At 43.6% G+C, this 22,870-nt stretch overlaps 1 long non-coding RNA gene across 1 annotated transcript; it reads left to right on the forward strand.

The window, feature by feature from the left end:
- The first annotated feature begins 14,511 nt into the window (after positions 1-14,511).
- On the forward strand, positions 14,512-19,650 carry LOC146036741 (uncharacterized). The gene is made up of 3 exons (XR_014460950.1): positions 14,512-14,553; positions 17,501-17,545; positions 19,608-19,650. It is a non-coding gene; the product is annotated as an uncharacterized LOC146036741 (long non-coding RNA).
- Positions 19,651-22,870: the final 3,220 nt, after the last annotated feature.

The following is a 22,870-nucleotide window of genomic DNA, read 5'->3' on the forward strand; positions in this document are numbered from 1 at the left end:
AGGGGTTTTCCCAATACCACACTCAATGATGCATTCAGAGTCTGTTACAGTACATTAACAGAAATAGACAGTAGCTAATAATATACCAGAGCAATGCCTAGTGTTAATGCTACTTCAGAAGGAGCGAAGACAATCGTATGGTTTTTGAGCAACCTCTGATCTCTGACACCTTCTTTCCTTAAGTTTCACACCATAAGACAGTAGTGAGCTGTGGGCGATGTTACTCATCACAATGAAAAATTAGAAATGTTTTACATTGTCAAAATAATCACAATTGTCTAATCTGATGAAGGCCTTATTCAGAGATAGAAGCTGTTTGCATTATCGCTGGTGCATCTTTGGATGCAAAAGAAAGATGCAACATTGGGCCATCTGCGTAAGTCTTGACTTGCTCAGAATGACCAGCAGAACTATTCAGCCACGCCCAGGAAGTAAGCACTTTGGCCTGGCCACGCCCTCAATTTGAATAATGCTGCCCTGCAGATATCTTTAGGCACACACCAGTGGATGACTCACACTATGGACGGCCCAGTTACTTAACCAGTGGTGTTGGTTTACTAAAAGAAAGCAGGCACAGCCGTACTCACTCTTACACACACGGGTTCCCATGGAGCAGAGCTACAATGAAACGTGGATTCATGCTGAAAACAGGTAGTAGAATGTTAGAACAGCCCTACAGGAGGTATTAAACAGGTCTCTCATAGGAACTGTCTCCAACCATGACACTGTAACCAGAGGAAAAGTCAAGTTGGCAACTCTACATGCTCAGTAGAGATTGTGGTGGCCATCTTGGGATAGGGCATGTTGCCTCCCACTATCACCAATATACATTTATTTTCATTCATTACAGTCATGCCTCAAGGGACATTCCCTACACGCCTAGCACTTGTAACTAGGACAGGTGAAACCCAGCCATTTCCTGTTAGCTTCACTTCATGGTCAGCTATGCTGTCCTCCCACACATTACTGAGATCGGCGTAACTTCCTTGCCTTTCTTATTCTTCAGCCTGTGGTTCCAGGTACGTGCAGCGGAATTTCACTATTCGGCATTTACAGATTCGCTGTGGTTTAATAAGGCCAGTGTGAAAATAACGCACAGACCCTGGTACTAAGAGATATAACGCTACATGAGAGAGGAAGAGTGAAAGTTTGGCAGAGACTATTGAGGTCGCTGAAAACAGCATGTCCGGGGATCATCGTCATCATTATCATTATGAAAGTCTACTTGTAAACAATTAAAGAGAAAACATGTAAACCAGCAAAGAATGTGTGAAAATACACATGCAAGCCGTAGACCCACAATTGTGCAAATATAAATCAAGACAATCACAAAAACTGTTATACTGTACAAGGATGATAGAATAACGGAATGACTGCCCTAGGCACGTATTGGGTTAAACATCCACGGCTGTGTGCACCTAGGGAAGCAGGTGGCTCGGGGCCAATAAGGATGCAGGGGATGGCAGAGTTAGCTGGGATATTAGGGACAATAATGGGAGCAGTCTTCCTCTTTTTCCTGATAGTTTCCCTCCATCCCCTTGTTTGCTTGCTGGTGGGTGGGTGTTTAATTACGTTGGCTGATTGGCTGGAAAGAACAGCAGATTAATTGATTCAGGTCTTCATTAAGTGATGATTAAGTGTACATGGTTTGTTTTTCGGTGCGCTCGCCTTCATTGACGAAAGGCCTTCGCTGGATCACCCTCTCTGGGACAGCGACACCACCCGGTCGGGTGGGCAGTCAACGTAGAAGATTGAGCGGATGCTATCACCGTCCCCTTTATCACCTGTTAAGGCTTAATACATTTGTGGGCCGATTCAGACCTGCTGGTAGAGCAGCAAATTCAGCCCCGTCTTCGATGCACATATGCAAACCCCTGCTGCGAGGGCCATCGGCGAGATTTTCACTCACGGGGTGCTCGCACGGTGATTGACAGCCAGGGGGCCTTCGGCCTTTTGCCGGGCAGTGTTATCCTGCCTGCTAGGCTCCCAATATACGCAGCCTAGCATGCAGTTCTTAATTACCCTCCTGGCCCACAGAGTAGACAGGGCCCTGCTGATGTGCACCAACAATCTATGTGTATGCCTATGATATCTCTCACTAGAGGAAAACACGTAAAACAGCTTATGCTACTAGTAATACAAGTGGGAACAAGCAAGGCGTAAGTACGTTATATAACTCAGAACTCATTTCGGGTACTGCCATTAACCTGGCGAGGGCTGCATAAGCCAGAAGCCGCCATGTAAGATCCCTATATTGTGTAGCAGGTTGTTAGAAGCGGTGCCAGTGCTAGCTTATCTTAGAGGTTTGGTCTAAACATAGAAACGATGGGTGACATTCTATGGGATGAGATAAATGCGCATGTTTTTTTAGCGCACCACATCGCCGCTATTCGCCCTTTTTCAAATCGCATTTTTCAGTCATAATTCGCATATTTAATGTGATGCGCTTTGGAAGCTGAAAAGTGCGAAGAGGTGCGATTTGCGGCGAAGTGGTGCAATTTAAGTCACAAAAAAGTGTGAGTTCTTCCGCCGGTCATGTGCGAGTTTTGGACCAACCGGAGTGCGATTTACAAAACTGTCTCCGCATGAGTAAGAACCCCCCAACCTATTGGCCCACCTCTGTCCCCTCCATTATGCATCACACCCTCTATATAAAGGGGCATTGGCGCCATTTCACTCTTTGATAGGAAGTAAGGAGCATGGAGAGGAGCAGTGGCAGTGTGAGTAGAGGAAGAGGTGTTGGTGGCAGAGTGAGGAGTGACAGAGGGAGCAGTGGCAGAGTGAGGAGTGGCAGAGGAAGCAGTGGCAGAGGGAGCAGTGGCAGACTGAGCAGTGGCAGCAGCCAGCCAAGTGGGAGAGCCAGCAGTGTGGCAGGCAGCATGGCCACAGCAAGGCCAGCCCCAGTCCAGGCCCTGGCCGTCCAGCCCCAGCAGGAGGAGGTGGAGGATCCGCTGGCATCCCCATCCTATAGCCAAGCCCTTGACCATACCCCACAGCAGCTGCAGGAGGGCCACATGTCAGAGGTGGAGGAAGATGGTGGTGAGGAGGAGGAAGACACTGGCATGGAGGAGGAGGGGTACATGGCTGGAGTAGAAAATGAGGAGGAGGAGGAGGAGGAGGTGGAAGCTGGCCACACCAAAAGTGGCCGGAAGGTCAGATTTTCATATGAGGAAAATGCAGCTTGGCAAATCTCACCACAAGACCACTGCACAGCGCAAAAGGGCTATGTGGAAGAACATCACCCAGGCGGTGAACGCTGTCAGCAAGGGATAGGTCAGCACCACCATCTGCATCCGTTGGGCACTGTGTATTAGGCTAAATGTGGGTGGAAACAGATTGGTCAATAATTTGTTTATGAGTACACTTACAGCACAGGTACATTTTGGAGTACAGGCAGGGGCGTAGCTAAGGGTTCATGGGCCCTGGTGCGAAAGGTCAGCTTGGGGCCCCCCTACATACAACAAAATGAAAATCTCGGTCTGTTTATATTTTAATACATCAAGTATATTATGTTAATAATATAACTAACATTTACACATAGGAAAGTAGTTTATTTAAATAAAATATTAAAAGAACAAAGATGATAAAACTGGAGAGGCCCAGGTTAGCAGTTTCCTGGCTTTCAATCTTTTCAAAATGCAATCCTAGTGGGGAAGGACAGTCTGCAGTGACATCGCAGCACTGCATGCAATGATAGTGGCAACAAGCAATTACTCCCATTAGAATGTCCAGTGCATGCATTGTTACCACTAACTAGTCTCTTCCAAGTTCCATGTGAGATCCCCATAACACTGTCTGTAACTAATGTGTTATCCTTCACAAAGGTGCAGGCAAGATAAAATGATAGTTTAAGGTGAAGCCTCCAACATTTATATGTATGCAATTGCCCACTCACTCTGTGTTCTGCTCACTGCTCCCCTCTCACTGTGTCCAGACTCCCGCCAGCCGCCGCAGGTGCTCCACAGTCCTTCTGCTCCACGGCGCTTTGTATACTCTGCAGAGTATGCGCCCGCGGAGGAGTGTGGGAGGTCCTCCTAATCCATGGCGCCTCAGCAGACCATACGCCAACAGAGGAGTACGGGAGGGTACGTGCCAGAGCCGCGTGACGTCAGCGCGACGCACGCTGGCCGGGCCCGCAAAGCACCACTGGGAACGGGTGCTACTGTTCACTACCCTCATCCAGGACGGCCGGACAGTGGCGGGGGCTGGGCCCCCCTGGCTCAGGGGCCCGGTCGCAGGTGCGACCGCTGCGACCCCTGTAGCTACGCCACTGAGTACAGGGCACATGTGCTTACCAGAAAAGTAACGGCTGATGATGTGTGTGCGCCACAACTTCTTTAAAGCAAGTAACACTTGAGTAAAATGCTTAGAGGAAGTGGCCTGTGATACCCCCAAGGCCCATGAGGTCACAGACTGAGTGGAGCCTGTGGCCAAATAGTAGAGGGCACACATTAATTTGTGGTGGCCAGACACTGCATAGTTGCCTCCCCCAAAAGGGTCCAAATCATCTCTCACCTGCTCATATAAGTCCAACAGGTTAATGCGGTTCAGCCTAAACATCCCCACAACCTGCTGATCCGAGAGGGAGTCCAGGTACAGGCGAGCACGATACATACGTGGGGTACGCAGTAGTCGGGGGGCTACCTGGGTCTGGTGCGCAGCTTCCTCCCTCCTGCGCAGCTCCTCCAAATGGGCCACATCACAGATAAGCAACTCCAAACCACTCTGCAAAATCTCCATGTCTCAAACCCTCACAGGTGTCCTTAATGATGTTGGGGTTTATGTAGGGGTGTTTGTGAGTAAAAATGAGGGCACCTGTGCTGAAATTAACCATGTGTGCACTTGACCAAAATGAGGTCTGGCCCAAATCGCCAAACAGAACCTGGTCTGAAATAACTGCAATTATTAGACACCTAAAAAGTGAGATTTGCGAAAGCGCATTGCATTAAATAAGCGAGTTGTATACTTTTCTATACGAAAACATCTGGATGCGATAAAAATGCGAATTAATTTCGCACTTTTGGTCCGCATGCGTTAACGCACATAATATGCGATTTCAGTCCCTTAGCGCACCCTATTAAATAGGCGATTTGACAGAAAAATGCGATGTCGCCATTTTGTTGACTAATTAACGCCAAAAAACGCAAATCTCATCCCATAGAATGTCACCCATAGAGTGTGACGGCAGATAAGAACCACTTGGCCCATCTAGTCTGCCCCTTTTTAAACATGTTACCTCAAACCATATTTGATCCTTATTTCTTTGTAAGGATATTAAATTGCTCTACTGTATTTGCCTCTACCACCTCTGATGGGAGGCTATTCCACTTATCTACTACTCTTTCTGTGAAGTAATTCTTCCTCAGATTTCCCCTGAATCTTCCTCCCTCTAGTTTCAGTGCATGTCCTCGTGTTCTATTGCTCCTCTTCCTGTGAAGAATGTCTCCCACCTGTACCTTGTTAAAACCCTTGATATATATAAAAGTTTCTATCATGTCCCCCCTTTCCCTTCTCTGCTCTAAACTATACATATTAAGATCTTTTGGTCTTGCCTGGTACCAGGGGCGTAACTAGATATCCGTAGGCCCCATAGCAAAAGTTTGTAAGGGCCTCCTATTTAGCATCTGATGGTAATAAATGTATTTAAAACATATTACTTATACAGTAAAGATGGGCCCCTTTCAGCTCTGGGCCCCATAGCAACTGCACCCCTTGGACCTATTGTAGTTACGCCCTTGCCTGGTACGTTTTGTGATGTAGACCATGGTCTAGGACCGGTTTAGCCATGTGGTTAGTTAGTGTCCTATGAGGAGAGAAAAATGTCAATTATCAAAAAAAATTAAGATAGAGATGGAATAGTATGACATTATTATGAATTATTTATTATAAATCAAGTGTTCAACTCAAAAATTTGCGATAGCCTTGTGACGGCATAGGATTAAAGGACTTTTATTCAAAAGCTGATTAATAGTCTGTTCTTGCCGACGGGGGTGGTAAACTTGGACCCTAGAGTTTTGGGGCCCTAGGGCAACTGCCTTTCAAGCCCATACGTTAAGATGGCCCTGGGTGTAGCCAATAAAGGGGTTAATAAGTTTAGGTTAGGTGGTACGCGTCCTCTTGCCATTTTGGAAGCCCCTCACGCCCACCCCATATTTTTTGTTTTCTTTTGTGCTTCTCCATTTGATTTGATATTGAATTCATTATAGTCGGCCAGATGGGTGGAAATGTGGCTACCAGCCAGCAGTCAAAGCCTTGCATAAGGTCATTGTGAGGCACGCCCGTAAGGGTGTATCCTTACCCTGCGGGTGGACAAAGGGTGTTTCCCGTGCGAGAGAGTCCATTCCTAAAGAGTGGTGGGTCTCCCACAATGCAGGTTAGGCAGTTAGGAGGCAGTGGTAAGTCCCACCCTTCATATTTTGAGCTAAGATCTAGTTGGCTGGTTCGGTATTGGCTATTCTTTGCCATCCTCCACATGGAGCTTATTCAGGTCACCAAGCCAATAAATGCTTGTTACAATACACAACAATTGGGGATTTCCAACCACAGGCGCAAGATGAATTTGTAGTCTTATGGGTCCTCCTGAATTCTCCTTGGCAATATCTCGACCATATAGGGGAAATTTAGAAGGAAAAGTCGTGGTTACTACTGCCCATAATATAGTTCTACTATAGTGAGCACATAGAGTGTTTTTAATAAACAAAAGAAGCGTACCCTACTTACAGTAGGCAGGGCAGCGTAAATGCACGTAGCGGTTTCTTTATTCTTCTTTTCCTCCTTTATTTTCTTCCTTTTTCCTGTTTTTCTTTCTTTCTGCGGACCAACTCTCCCAAAATACTCCTCAGTTGTGGTTAAAAGTGATGAATATTATAGGAAAAAATATAACCATATGTATGGTTAGTGTTTTGTTCGCGGTGTAGCAAAAATAAAGAGGAGCACCCAGTGATCAGATGAAATGGAGTAGTGGTGATTGGATCGTACCTTACTCACCAAGGTAAAGGTAAGGTACACACATAAAGGTTTCTTTGTCTTGGAGAAGTTCTAATAAACCCAAGAAATGATGGCGTACCCCAACTCACGTCAATGGAGATTTCTTTACACACGTAGCGTGTTCTTTATATGGGGGGGGGCTTGACTTTGGCCAGAAGACAACAATTTTCCTCTCCCAGTGCAAGATTAAGGTAAGGTACACATATAAAGGTTTCTTTTCCCTTGGAGAAGTTTTATTTCATCTAGAGGCCCAAGAAATGATGGCGTACCCCAACTCACGTAAATGGAGATTTCTTTACACACGTAGCGTGTTCTTTATATGGGGGGGCTTGACCTTGGCCAGAAGACAACAATTTTCCTCTCCAAGTGATGTAGTGCAAAACAAAAACAATATAATAAAAAGATGTGTTAGATCTAATTGTGTGGGTCTCTATGTCATAAAGGCATAGAGATTTCTTCTATTAGGGGGTGTTTAATTTACTCTAACCAGAAGGTACTCATATCGTACCGTAACTCACACGTGACAGTGCAGTTAAACACTTGTAAAGGTATCTTTATCTGGAGGTGAAATTTCTCCACAGTGATACTTCTTCTATTAAGAGGTATAGGGAAGGAGGTCTCAACAGGAGATTATATTGGCGTACCCAAACTCACAGTCATACGGCGTTTTCACCACATATAACGGTTTCTTTTTTAATCCTGGGTCTGGGGGATCTTAGTGGTCGATATAGGTAGTTCCAAACGAATGGTTCCAGAAAGGAGATAGTCTCTTCAGAAAATTTATTTTATTTATAAAAAACAATAGCAAAAAATATCCTTCATCCCAACAATGAAAGGATCCCAATGATTATCCAAGAGGACTTCCACAGTAAGTCCCAAAATTTACAAAAGACGTATAAAAATACAAAACACGGTAAAAAAATCCTTAAAATTTTTTAAAAATACATACAAAGTCCAGAGTAAAGGTGTCCAAGGGAAAATGATGGCTGCTCACCTTCCATAGAAATCTGCAGGCAGATTGGGATCCTTTCATTGTTGGGATGAAGGATATTTTTTGCTATTGTTTTTTATAAATAAAATAAATTTTCTGAAGAGACTATCTCCTTTCTGGAACCATTCGTTTGGAACTACCTATATCGACCACTAAGATCCCCCAGACCCAGGATTAAAAAAGAAACCGTTATATGTGGTGAAAACGCCTAATGACTGTGAGTTTGGGTACGCCAATATAATCTCCTGTTGAGACCTCCTTCCCTATACCTCTTAATAGAAGAAGTATCACTGTGGAGAAATTTCACCTCCAGATAAAGATACCTTTACAAGTGTTTAACTGCACTGTCACGTGTGAGTTACGGTACGATATGAGTACCTTCTGGTTATAGTAAATTAAACACCCCCTAATAGAAGAAATCTCTATGCCTTTATGACATAGAGACCCACACAATTAGATCTAACACATCTTTTTATTATATTGTTTTCGTTTTGCACTACATCACTTGGAGAGGAAAATTGTTGTCTTCTGGCCAAGGTCAAGCCCCCCCATATAAAGAACACGCTACGTGTGTAAAGAAATCTCCATTTACGTGAGTTGGGGTACGCCATCATTTCTTGGGCCTCTAGATGAAATAAAACTTCTCCAAGGGAAAAGAAACCTTTATATGTGTACCTTACCTTAATCTTGCACTGGGAGAGGAAAATTGTTGTCTTCTGGCCAAAGTCAAGCCCCCCCCCATATAAAGAACACGCTACGTGTGTAAAGAAATCTCCATTGACGTGAGTTGGGGTACGCCATCATTTCTTGGGTTTATTAGAACTTCTCCAAGACAAAGAAACCTTTATGTGTGTACCTTACCTTTACCTTGGTGAGTAAGGTACGATCCAATCACCACTACTCCATTTAATCTGATCACTGGGTGCTCCTCTTTATTTTTGCTACACCGCGAACAAAACACTAACCATACATATCGTTATATTTTTTCCTATAATATTCATCACTTTTAACCACAACTGAGGAGTATTTTGGGAGAGTTGGTCCGCAGAAAGAAAGAAAAACAGGAAAAAGGAAGAAAATAAAGAAGGAGGAAAAGAAGAATAAAGAAACCGCTACGTGCATTTACGCTGCCCTGCCTACTGTAAGTAGGGTACGCTTCTTTTGTTTATTAAAAACACTCTATGTGCTCACTATAGTAGAACTATATTATGGGCAGTAGTAACCACGACTTTTCCTTCTAAATTTCCCCTATATGGTCGAGATATTGCCAAGGAGAATTCAGGAGGACCCATAAGACTACAAATTCATCTTGCGCCTGTGGTTGGAAATCCCCAATTGTTGTGTTGTATTGTGTTTTCAGTTATTGGGTGATAACTGGGGGTATGTACAGTCCATAGGCAGCATAGCGCCATCACAGGTCATTTTCTATATTTTTCGAGAATAATAAATGCTTGTTGCCCGTTTGAAATCTAGCAGTTGGTGCCCGTGTGGTTATTTCTTAGTGTTAAGTTAGCTTAAATTATGTGTAGAGGTGTGTCGCAATAAGATAATGGGCGCCTTAAAGGAATAAACAAGTGCACCAACAATTTTTTGGGCATCTTACACATTTAATGGGTGACAATGTCAGTCATTTAGAAGCCTATTAATACTTAAATATATGGTGGATATTCCCAAAAATAGAACTTTTGTTGGGGGGTACGCTCAAATAAATAGTATCCCACAGATGTAATATAGGGGATCCCTCTATTTCCGGCGGTGGAGTGGGGTCTCAGCTCACCAGCCAGTAAGGGTATGCTGCAAACAGCTTTGGATCAGGTATTAATCAGGACATCCAGCTCCCACCATGACACTGTACATCTTCCCCCACTCTTCCATCTCCAACTGTCTCTCCCCCCCCATGGGACTTTTCTTGATTTGAACTTCTTTTACTCAATCAAAAAATCAAGAAATTCCGATTCAGTGAACTAATTTCAGAAATGATATAACTATTAAATTGCATTGAAATACAGCCAATTCAATATAAAGAGTTACAAACATCATACAAGAGGATAAATGAAAAGGTGCGATAATAAGGGGGGTATTCAATGCCGGCCGCTATTTCTGCCAGTGGAAATAGCGCCCCCGCCTATTCAATGCTGCCATTACCGACAGCATTGAAGGCAGTTTCCGACAAAACAGATGCAACTTTAAAACAAGTCAGGTCTCTTCTGTCGGAAACGGCTGCAGATCATCGAATTCACGGACGTTTTTCAACTCCACAGACGATTTCGCTGATCCGCAGAGTTTCCAACACTTGACAGTGGACACATTGAATTCCGGCTTTCGAGTTACAGCATTACCCTCCCAGAATGGCCGGGAGACTCCCGAAAATCGTGCCCTCTAAAAAAACACACACCCCCAGGCTTCTCCCGGAGAGGAGACTTGATATGTTGAAATGTCGGCAAGTATGAGTTACTTTCGAACAGAAAGAAAACGACCCGGGATTCCAACAGTCGGAATCCCAGGTTGAATAACCCCCTAAGACAACAATGTGAATTAAAATTAAATAGTTGAAAAAACTTAAAAGTAAACATTTAGTTCTGTAGGGTGTGAGAATCAGAGAATGTGGGAGATTTTGAAGGAATTTTCCCTTCTTTTTTTTTTAAAGCGGCAATCATTTACACTGAATAACCAGGCAGGTTGATTTTGCTATGTAAATTATTGCCGCTTTAAAAATTTTTTTTTAAAAACTCTCCCAAAATCTCCCACTTTCTGATTCTCACACCCTAAAAATCATCACATCTGCTGTTTTGTTTGACCTCAATAGTCTCTGCCAAACTTTCACTCTTCCTCTCTCATGTAGTGTTATCATATTACCAGGGTCCTCTTCTCTGTGGTCCCTGGGCGATGACATCAGCAGCCACAGCCTAGGAGGGACCAATCAGCAGCTTTTGACAAATCCCGGGTCTAAAATCCTGAGTAAGAGCTGTTTCCACGACAGCCTACCTGGAAATTACCCGCTAGTATAAACCCTGTCATTAGGTCGACCAAATAAAGGTCAACACAGACAAAAGGTTGACATGCTTAAAGTGGATACATGCATTAGGTCGACATTGGGAATGTCAACGGTCAAAATGTTGACATGGGTTTTTTGCAATTTTTTTTGTCCCGAACGTCGACCGCTACGCTTGGCACACTATTCTATTCTCCCTCCACGCCCTAGTGGATGATAGGGCATGAAATAATGCCTGTCGGCACATGTCGGTTCAAAAAACAGTGAAAAACCCATGTCGACCTTATGACTGCTGATATCCACAATGTCAAACTAATGCAGGCGTCGACCTAATGTCGACCTTAGACATGTCAACATTTTGTATGTGTCGACCAAAGGCCTATTAACCTTCAGTGGCAATCCAATGTATGTCGACCTTAATTGTGTCGACATAACCACCGTGTCCCACTTGATTCCCGGGTAAGAATCCCGACTCACTAGACCTGGGATTTCTACCTTGTCACGAATCCCACTGACAAAAAACCCGTAACGGTGCGCAAACACCTGGGATTTCCGTTTCAGTGGAAAAGTGGTAAAAGGCCACGATGGAGGTGGCTAAGGACATTTGGTGACATTTCAATCAAAATAATTACTAATATATGTATGTGTGCAATAGAAATAAAAATCACTTTGCTCTGATTGTGGGGTTTTCTTCGCGTGCTTTGAGTCCCCTGTTCTGTCAGTCGGTTTCCTGTTGCATCTCTCTCTTTTTTGTCTGTGGGTTTCCCCTACCTTTTTGCACTCTCCCTTCCCTCCCACCTTTCTGTGCTGTTTATATGACGGGTCACTTGCACACTTCAGCCATTACCACCTCTCTCAGTTCCTGCACTCTGAAACATCATTGCCAACTCAGAGGCCATGACTGTCACATTACCCAGAAGCACTTGGGGCTGGCAGAGCCTGACCATCAGAAGATACTACCTGCCAGCAGTCCTGCTGAGCATCTTTTGTATTGCATCGCTTGTGGCAGGCTCCCCGATCAAGGTAAGATCTCTTGTCTTTGTTACGCTCCAAACGGACGCCATGAAATTACGCTGATGCTGTCTGAGGCACTTTGTGGAAGGGTGCCCATCTCACCCGCACTACTATAACTGATAAATATTCTAAGAGTAAATCAGAATAAACTCCTTATTTATTTAGCACCTTCTAGAAGATAATAGAATTTGATGGGTTGCTATGGGCAACATCCCAGTACTCTCATCTTTGTAAATTTAAGTATCCACTTAAATATTAGTTTTTTTCTAAGCAAATTTATATATTGACAAGGTATCTTAATAACGGCCAGATGTATCAAGCTTCAAAAAGTGGTAAAATGGAGAGTGAAAAACAGCCAGCCAATCAGCTCCTATCTGCCATGTCACAGGAGCTGATTGGCTGGTTCTTTATCACTCTCCACTTTATAGGTGCCCATACACTAGTAAGATTTATCTTCAGATCTGGCTGGTTGGAACAAAAACCTGGTAATATCTGAGTGACAGTTTGGCAGTTTTCCAGCATTTCCAAGCAAATGGTCAACTGTCATTTGCTCTCCTCCATAACCAGGATTTTGTTCCAACCAGGCAGATCTGAAGATAAATTAAATCTGCGTGTGTATGGCCACCTTATGACTTTTTGAAGCTTGATACACCTGGCCCTAACTATGATTTAATCAAGCATTGGTTGCCTAATCCTGCTATATATATATATATATATATATATATATATATATATATATATATATATATAATAATGGATGTAGTTATTTACATACAGTAGTTACATAGTAGGTGAGGCTGAATAAAGACTTGCGTCCATCGAGTTCAACCTAGTAAATATCTAACGATACATTCTAAAAATAAAATGCAAGAAATTAACGAGATTGGCGACTACAGACATATTATGTGTTATATAACTATACTCGGGATACGGTCAGTTGGTCGACAGCATGCTGGTTGACAGTCATTAGGTCGACACCACTAGGTCGATATGGGTCACGGTCGACATGGGACAAGATCGACAGGACATTAGGTTGACACAAGCATTAGGTCGACATGGACAAAAGGACACAGTGAAAAGGTCGACATGGGGCTTTTCACTGTTTTTTGAGCTGACATGTGCCGACAGGCGGTATTTCATGCCCCACCATCCACTAGGGCGTGGTGTGAGAATAAAATAGTGCCCGAATCATGGTGAGCATAGCGAGCCATGCGGGGGGGACGGGGTGCTACGTTTCTGTGTCCATGTCGACCTTTTGGCAATCAAACTTAGCCATGTCGACCTAAAGCTTTTGTCGACCTAATGACCTGCAGATCTTGCCCCATGTTGACCTAGACCCATGTCGACCTTTCAGCATATCGACCTAGTGGGGTCGACCTAAGGACTAATGGTCCACCATATGATCCATACCCCTATACCCATAGCCAAATAGACTACTGAGATTACAGTCATTTGGAAATTGCTTAGAACTTTTCTACGGAGTTCTGTTACAAAAATAAGCCCATATTAAAGTTATGTCTAAACTATCTACTTGTGTATTGGAGAGGGGGGGGGGGGGGTGTTTGCTGTGAAGTGGGATGAGTACATCTGGTGAAAGGTTGTACAAGGGAGCCATTAACTATAACATAATGCAAATATAAATGATTATTAAAAATCATTTGGTACACCTGGCCTCCCTCCTAATAAAGGACGAATCTGGGGTAAATGACTTAGGAGCCCAGTTATCATTGGCCGCATTTACAAAATACCGAAAGGAGCCCGTCCCTGCAATGCGCTCAGCCGGAAGCCGGGGGGTCTGCGCATGCTCGGTTAGCACTGACCCCCCACCGACCGCACTGCCCCGGCGGCAGTGCGATCAGTAGCCCATACACTATAATGGGCTATCGCCATCTCAGAATGGCTATAGCCCTGGGACGCGAAGCCGGGCTGCCCGATGTTGATACATCAGGCAGCTTCGCATCCCCCATAGTAACCTACTAGGGATGCGGCCAGCGGTAATTCAGGGGGGATCGCAGCAGGGATCGGAGATTCCTGCTGCGGTCCCCCTTTGGTACATTACTGTGATACTTAATATTTGCTGCTAACACCCGAAAACGGATAGAGAGGAAGTAGCCATTGGGTCATTCCCTGACCATTCACAGCCTGCTGGGTTATTTATTGTTTTCTCCAAGAATGGGCTACCTTAGTCGGGACATGGACCAGCAATGGTTCAGCCAATGGGAAGAACTCTTCTGGCAATGGTTTCAGACCTGACTCACACTTCCTGTCTACCTTAGAACTTGGCCGTAAGCCATGATGAGTCTTCATTTTTTTTAAGATTGCCTATTAAGGCCATTGTGCAGGAAGTAGCTGTCATTCTTAGATGACTAAAGAGTGACTGTGGCACAATACCTGTGTAATAGGATAAATAATGCATGTAGATAACAGCAATACTGTATGTGACCTCATTTACTGATCGGGATCTCTGATTGGCACCAATATCAGTGCTTTTATTGATTACTAAATGCTAAATGTTATTTCCCTACACAGGGAGAAGCGGAAAACTCTCCAGTACACCCAAGGAACCCAGGTATGAGCAAAGTCTCTCTGGACCTATCCATTGACCAAACATCCATGTCCCTTGCATGCATAATGCAACACTTTGCTGTACACATACAAAGCATGTAGTTTTGGGCATATGTCTACTTTGTTATTCCTTTTTCTTCCATTCCTTCTCTCTGTAGGACCCGGGTAGCCAACTCCAGTCCTGCAGAGCTACCAACAGTTAATGTTTTGCAGGTCTCCTCACAGAATCACAAGTGAAGTAATTAGCTCCACCTGTGGATCTTTTAAAATGTTAGTGAGTAATAAGTGCACCTTTGCAGTAGCTACTGTAGGTTGTCTGGAAAATGTGAACTGTTGGTAGCTCTGGAGGACTAGAGTTGGCTACCACTGCTGTAGGACAATCTTCAAACACCAATTCCCTCACCCCCACACCCTTTACCCTGCCCTTTCTGCCTTCATTGGCTCCTCATTTTATTCTATCTGTTTCAACAGTCTCCTTCAAACATCATCTCTTTCCCTCCACCACCATCTCTCTTCTCCCACCAACCTTAGCTCTTTCCTCCAACAACAACAACATATCTGTCCCTTTACCAACAACATCTCTCGCCATTCTCTAAAGGCCCATACACACTGGGTGATTTTGAGCTGAAAGCCGCCCAGTGTGTATGGCCCAGCAATGAGCGGTGATCGGTGATGCGCGTTCCGCATCATCACCGGGAAAGCCGGTATTACCAGCAGATGAGCGGCTTTGAGGACGGCTTTGCATAGCGCAGCGCTATGAAAAGCCATACACCTCCCCACTGACATCACCGAGCAACTGTTCAATGTGCATGCACTGAGCGGCTTTCCCCCCAGCGATGACAGCGGTCATTGCTGTCCATACACACTGGGCATAATTGCCCTGTGTGTATGGACCTTAACACTATCTCTTTCCATCCACCAACATCTCTCAATATTATCCTACAATATCTTTTACCATCCACCAGCAGCATCTCCCACCATTCTCCAACACTATCTATGTCCATCCACCAACTGCATCTCTCACTATTCTCCAACACTATCTCTTTCCATCCACCAACTGCATCTATCAACATTCTATATGTCCAGCCAGCAACTGCATCTCTCACCAATTCCAACACTATCTCTTCCATCCATCATCATCATCTCTTGCCATTGTCCAACACTATTTCCATCTATCCACCAACATCATCTCTCTCCATTCTCCAACACTATCTCTTTTCATCCACCAACATCGTCTCTCTCCATTCTCCAACACTATCTATTTCCATCCATCCACCAACATTATCTCTCTCCATTCTCCAACACTGTCTATTTCCATCCACCAACATCATCTCTCTCCATTCTCCAACACTATTTCCATCCATCCACCGACATCATCTCTCTCCATTCTCCAACACTATCTATTTCCATCTATCCTCCGACATTATCTTTCTCCATTCTCTAATGCTATCTATCTTCATCCCCCAACATCATCTCTCTTCTACACCAACACCATATTACTTCTTCCACACAAACACACACACCATCTCCCTTCATGAACACTATCTCTTTCCATCTACCAACATCATCTCTCTCCCTCCACAAACATAATCTTTCTCACTTTACCAAAATCATATCTCCCTTCACCAATACCATCAACCTCTTTGAACCAACACCAGATACTGTACCTCCAACAACAATATCTCTGTTCCACCATAACACTACAGTATCTCATTCCATCAATCAACAGTGTTTATTTCCATCCACCAACACCATCTTTCTCCATTCACCAACACTTCTTCATCCCTCTAAGAGCATTATCTTTATCTCCCTCCAAAACCATGTCACTCTCTTTACCGCTATCACTATCTCCATCTCTCACTCCACCAACACTATCTCTTTCTATCCACCAACACTATCTCTCACTCCACCATTAGCATCTCTCATTCCTCCAACACCATCTCTCTCCATCTCTTTCCATCCACCAACACTATCTCTCTCATTCCACCAACCCCAACAACACAACCTCTATTCTTCCACCAACACCATCTGCCTCCTTCCACCAACACCACCACTTTTTCTATAGCAACACCATATCTCTCCGTCCAACAGCACCATCTCCTACCTTTATCAATACCATTTCTCTCCCAACCCATCAAAATATGCCTTCCTCAACCAACTCACCAACAGCATCTCTTTCCCTCCACCAACACAATCTTCACAACATTTTCTTCCTTCCAATCCAATCATTCTTCATCATCACCATGTCTACTGCATTGGTGTCTCTCCAAAGAGATCAATGACCTGTATTCAGCTTTTTTTATTGCGGAAGTTGTCCAATGTGTTTATTAATGCGTGCATACATTTAGTACTTGCCATTTGTATGAATCTCTTTTAATATACTTTCTGTGAATAGGTATTAAGGACACTGTACAGTCATGTTGCAGTCTGTATGAATGGTTTTCTAAGCATTTTTTAATTATTACACTGAGAACAAAACTTCTAATGAGGCCTACACACGTAGAACTTTTGCTGAGCAATCTGAGTGATGCTAGATTGCTCAGATCACTCAGCAAGATTGCTCAGCACACAGCGCTGCCCAGCGATGTGTCAGCAATGTGTGCTGAGCGATCTGTCAGGGCCAGTGTTCTCCAGTGAGAATACTGGCCCTAATCAGTAAGCTGGATATTAATCATTGGGCAATGGTGATGCGTGGGGCCACGCACCACTATTGCTATTGCCCCTACACACGGAGCGATGAAGGGGCATTTTATAAGCAATCTAGTCAAATTAAGTCAGTAAGCTTAGAAAATGTCCTGAAATCACTCAGTGTGGAGGCTCCATTAGGCTGCTGTTGTTGGCAGCCATTGAGGAGACGTGTGCTAGGCCCGGCCTCATTTATTACCAGACCCCAATATGCACCATCTACTTTAATTCTACGGTGTTCCTAATGTCTCTCTAATCTTTTACAGCAGAGAGACTGCATGATGTGGAGAGGCCGGCTGCTCATTTCGAAGGTACACTATGAATATCAGAACTTAATTTCTATATGTGAAGGGCGACAAACTCAAAAAATCAGCATTCAGATAAAATAAGCTATTTATTGGGAAAACTATGGAACCGTGGAGAGATATAAAGTGATGAGATATAAACTACCAACCAATCAGCTTCTGTCATTGACCCATTTATCAAAAAATATGTAAGCCTAATAGAGCGTACACACGGTGAGATATGCACTATTTTTCTATTTGATTTTGCTTATATAAGCAAAATCGAATAGAAAATTGAATGGGCATCGAATGGTTTTTCTACATTTGATGCAGATTCGATCCCAATGCGCGCTCCCGTGTAGTGTAAATCGCATAGAAAGATAGTCTTGGCAGCCAAGACTATATAGTGGAAATCTAATAGTAGATAGAGCAAATCTGATGTGTTCTCTGCAGCATTCAATGTCCATCTCTTGCCTGAAGCCAGTGTTGATCTAATAGCAAATCGGGTACTTGTTTCCTAGCACGGCGCCCAGATTTTCTACATAAGGCACCGTAAGGAAATCGCATCGCATTTTTTTTAAATATATTTTTTTTCTTTTTCTTTTTTCTTTGGCCATTGTACCCCAGTATATCGCATGGCATCGCATTGCATGTCCCGCAAAATCGCATTCGATTTTATAGGGTGTGCGATGCCATGACATGAGGTATACAATAATATGATTGTATGTCCCAAAAATAGACTTAACGCACCCCCCTACTATCCACGCCACCCCGAAGCGTGGCGAGCGCAGTGACCCCTGCAAGGGGCGGCGGAACGCGTCCTCCAACTTTTTCATTACCCTTCTATCCACGTCGGCGTGGAGTTGATTTTATATAGTGTGACGAGCGCAGCGAGCCACTGAGCCCAAAGCGTGGCGAGCGCAGCGAGCCCCGCTTAGGGACGCAGATACCTTTACATGGATTCCGTGGATAGTGCGGGGGAGGGGTGCATTAAACCTAATTGCATGCGACCATTACAAAGATAGGATGCAATTAAAAAATCACATCAGATCGCATGCCATACAATAATGGCATATGATGCGATGGGATGCGATTTTTTTATCGCATCCTATCTTTTTAATGTATTCACTGACTTTGACCATTAAAAAGATAGGATGGTAAAAAAAAAATCGAATCGCATCGATGCGATTTTTCTGACGCAGAATAGCCCTCTACGCAATAAACGTAGTGGGCGCCGTGCTAGGAAACAAGTACCGCATATCGAATGCAAATCAAATAGAAATGAGTGAAAATAGTGAAAAAACTTCAGAGCAGGTCTAATAAGTCCATATGTAATAGAAATCAAATCAAAAACGTAATCGTACCGTGTGTACAATCCATAATTCCCTGAAACCTCCCGTTTACGGGGAGGGGTTGGGGAATAACCGCTAATATTTAGTATCATATATGCATGAAGGAGGGATCAGAGCCCCCTGCATTTGTAACAGCAGCCACAGCCCCCATAGGTTTTTATGGGGAATACAATGCCGCCAGAGTTACCAAGCTCTGGCCCCTCAGCTAATGTCATCTAAAAATGGCGTTATCCTGTTGTAGATTATGAGATACACTTGCCAAGAACCCACCCCACCAAAGGCCATTGCACAGAAGTTTCAGCACTGAAGTGAGCAGAACACAGGGGTGAGCTCTGTACCTGTTGTTTCCACACACCTGGCCAATGCCATGGCACTACGCAATGAGAACTTGGCAGTGGTGGCTTTAGAGGCGGGGCTGCAGCACAGTTCAAAATTCAAATAGGGGAGCCACACCCAATGCCAGTGAGTCAGTTTGGATTGGCAGCTGGTGACAGTGGGTGTGGCTCCCCTATTTGAATTTTGAACTTGCTGCATAACCTCCTCTGGAGTCTCCCCTGGAACTTGGGCACTAACATCCTGCCCAGATGGCATTGCAAATTTAAAAAGTTATTTCCGAGTTATTATCTAGCTTATGTGTTCACTAAGTTAATGTCAAAATGCAGCTTTACCTAGCCCCTTAAAATCTGCCCCTGCCCCTTTCCTCTCATTCTCCGTAACTAAAACAAGGTTTCTTTCAGCCGAACAATTCAATGATAGAGAACTAAAATGGGACGCTAAAAGGGAAAATTCATTCAGCCAAGGAGGACTGGAACTGAAAGAGAACAAGCGGCTGCCCATTCAGCGCACAGGCCTGTACTTCATATACACTCAGGCCACCTTTGGAGGAGAACATTGCCCACCAGAAAGAGAGAATCTGCTCGCTCACAGCCTGATTCTGAACTGCACAGTGCGTGGGGAAATAATACAGCTGCTCGATGCTCAAAAGACAGCTTGTGGGGAGCATCCAGGAACATCGCCTGCAAGCAAGCCACCCAGTGTTAAATGGAGGAAGACTATCTTCCAAGGGGGAGCCTTCCAGCTTAACAAACGGGATGTCCTATACACTGAGACCAAGGGAAGTAGCTATCTGATGAGGTATAATGGGGCAACCTACTTTGGGGTATATGCCCTATAATGCCACAGCCTCCCCGTCTACATGTCTCCTTACCATTCGTTAACCTCATTTTGACTTGTTATTGCCAGATCCATTCTAATTAGTTCAAATGAAAGCTGCAGTAAACTGGTAGCCATAATCCCTACTTTCCAACTGTCCTGATTTCGGAGGGGTAGGTCAGGGTTCAGGGGACGCTGACAAGGACCCATAATCGGGGTGTTTGTCATTTAATTTCACTGCCAAGGTTATGGCCATACCCACATTTGCCATAGTGACACCCGGTGTGCCATGAACACTGACCCTGACCGGCATTACTATTGTGGATGTTGAGAGTTATGTTTATCTGTGTACCGTACTGCAAAGTGAAGCAGTTTTTAATGGTGCCAGACAAATGAATAGATAAGCTATGCAATTAGGAATTCATTTCACCCCACATGACTGTACGGAGTGTATCGAGTGTTCTGTTGTGCGTATATCTTCCCCATATTCACGTCTGGCAAATATCTTATAATGGACATACAGTATAGACAGATGCCACTGAACAAACTCCAACTCACCCAAGACTGTAGATGTTATAACCATTCCCAAGCCATCAGACAATGCATACGGTAACCATAGTTACTGCCATCCCTTCCACCTTCGCCCAGGACCCATTCCATTAGGTCCAACGTGCTCTGTTCCTGGTGTTCCCTGCCATGTGCAGTTGCAGAATTGGGGTCCAGAGTTGGTGTAGCTCCTCAATATAAATGTTGGACTGTGCTGCACCCCACCTCTGGATCCGCCACTGGCCAGGAAGTCCAAGTATGGAGCATTAGTGGAATGGGCCATGTTGGAGGGTATGTAGATGTAAGTTATACCTAAACCCTATATCGCCCATCATGAAGAAGTAAAGTGACTATCTGTTAGTGTTGGGTGCAAACCTGAGGGTGTCTCAGTAAGTATACAGTCCGGCAAAACCCAATTTGTGTGGGTACACTTTGACACTAGAACCAATGTGTTTCTCTCTCTCTCCAGAAAGATAGATATATAATAGATAGATAGATAGATAGATAGATAGATAGATAGATAGATAGATAGATAGATAGATAGATAGATAGATAGATATGGATTCATGGATAGCCAAAATAATAATTGACCAGTCTGGGGTAAAATTTGGCAAAACCCAAAGATTGGGTTAGGTGCTACAAGTTACTACAGACAACGGCCCTTATTCAGATCTGATCGCAGTACAAATTTGTTCTCAAAATGGGCAAAACCATGTGTATTGCAGGTGGGGCAGATGTAACATGTAAAGTTAGAGTTCAATTTGTGTGTTATTTTCTTTCTGTGCAAGGTAAATACTGGCTGCATTCTTTTTACACTGCAATTTAGATTTCAGTTTCAACACAGCCCACCCAAGTTTAACTCTCTCTCCACATGTTACATCTGCCCCACCTGCAGTGCACATGGTTTTGCCCATTTTGAGAACAAATTTGTACTGCCATCATGTCAGAATAAGGGCCGATATGCTATTTCCAACCTATTAAATAAGCCTTAACATGGATAACATTGTACAATGATTTAAATTGTAATACACATTTTATTTTTATATTTTTATATTTATTTATAAATAGAGAACAGTGACCGTATAGTTTTACATATATTTATTGAGCGTGTACTTGTACAGAAATCTCTCGCGTACACACACTAATCCCAAATGTTTCATACGTTTCCCTGTAATGTTGATACTTTGGAAATGTCCAAATAGATCTTTATTTATATAAATATTTCAAGTATAAATTATCTTCTTGTAAAGTAACATTGTGCTGGTCGCTATAGAAACAAGCAAGATCCAAAATAAAGTATTTACAGTATATTTATATACTTTTCGTGAACATTTTTGAGATCCGGGTTACATGAGACGCTTTGGTTGAATATGAGAAACAATAAATTGCAAAGTTTTACGTTATTTTTTGTTTTATTTTTTTTACAGTGTTTTCATTGAACTCATAAGGGAATATAAATAAGACGGAACATGTAATATTTAACCTTTTAAAATAAAACACTAGTTATTAACTATTTGAGTACCAACATCTCTGTGTGAGGTGCCACATATCTGCTAAAAACGCCAGCTTAGCTAACATTTGTTATATAAATTCAAATACATTTTTTTTTTTTTAAAGTGTAAAAAATATTACATTTCCTATATAAGGTAACATTACAGGTAATTGTGATGAATAAAAATGTCTGCTTGCCAATTTTTCACCTATTTTTTGACAAATTCACTTGGCAGTCTAAGGGTTAACAAACAGACAGGGAGGTGGGAGGGACCTGCTTGCAATGTATGCAATATAATAAGCTTTGTGCAACACCTAAAAATATATAAGGACAGTAAAACTGAGTAATCCAAGTAAGGGCCTGGTAAAGAACCAGTTTGGCCATGGGCTGAAGATGATCAAGGAACTATTAAGAGAAGAAGAGGTAACCAGTGGTGTGTGCTTGTGGCCAGTGATGTGTGGGTGTGGTCAGTGCATGTGACCATGTGCTGAGGGGGTGTGACCAATGCTGAATGGGTGGGTGTGGTCAGAGTCATGTGGGCATGTGCAACAGCCCCAATGTCCATAAATATGTAAACTCTCTGAAGAAAATAGAAATACAATTGCATTAATGGCCGACCATGTGGCCCATTGGAGGCCGGTCATGGTTATGCTGTCCTGATGGTGGGACTAGGTGAAGGCCTGTAGATGTAGCTCCATCCGCCCCATTGGTAATCTGGTCCTGGTCGGAGTAGATGAACAGAGTTGGTATTTGAGTAGTAACAGAGATGTTACTGCTCTGAGTCACTGTGTAACTTATCACACATTTTAG

Source organism: Crinia signifera, chromosome 9 (assembly GCF_055691185.1).
Source record: "Crinia signifera chromosome 9, ASM5569118v1, whole genome shotgun sequence".
Lineage (NCBI taxonomy): Eukaryota > Metazoa > Chordata > Amphibia > Anura > Myobatrachidae > Crinia > Crinia signifera.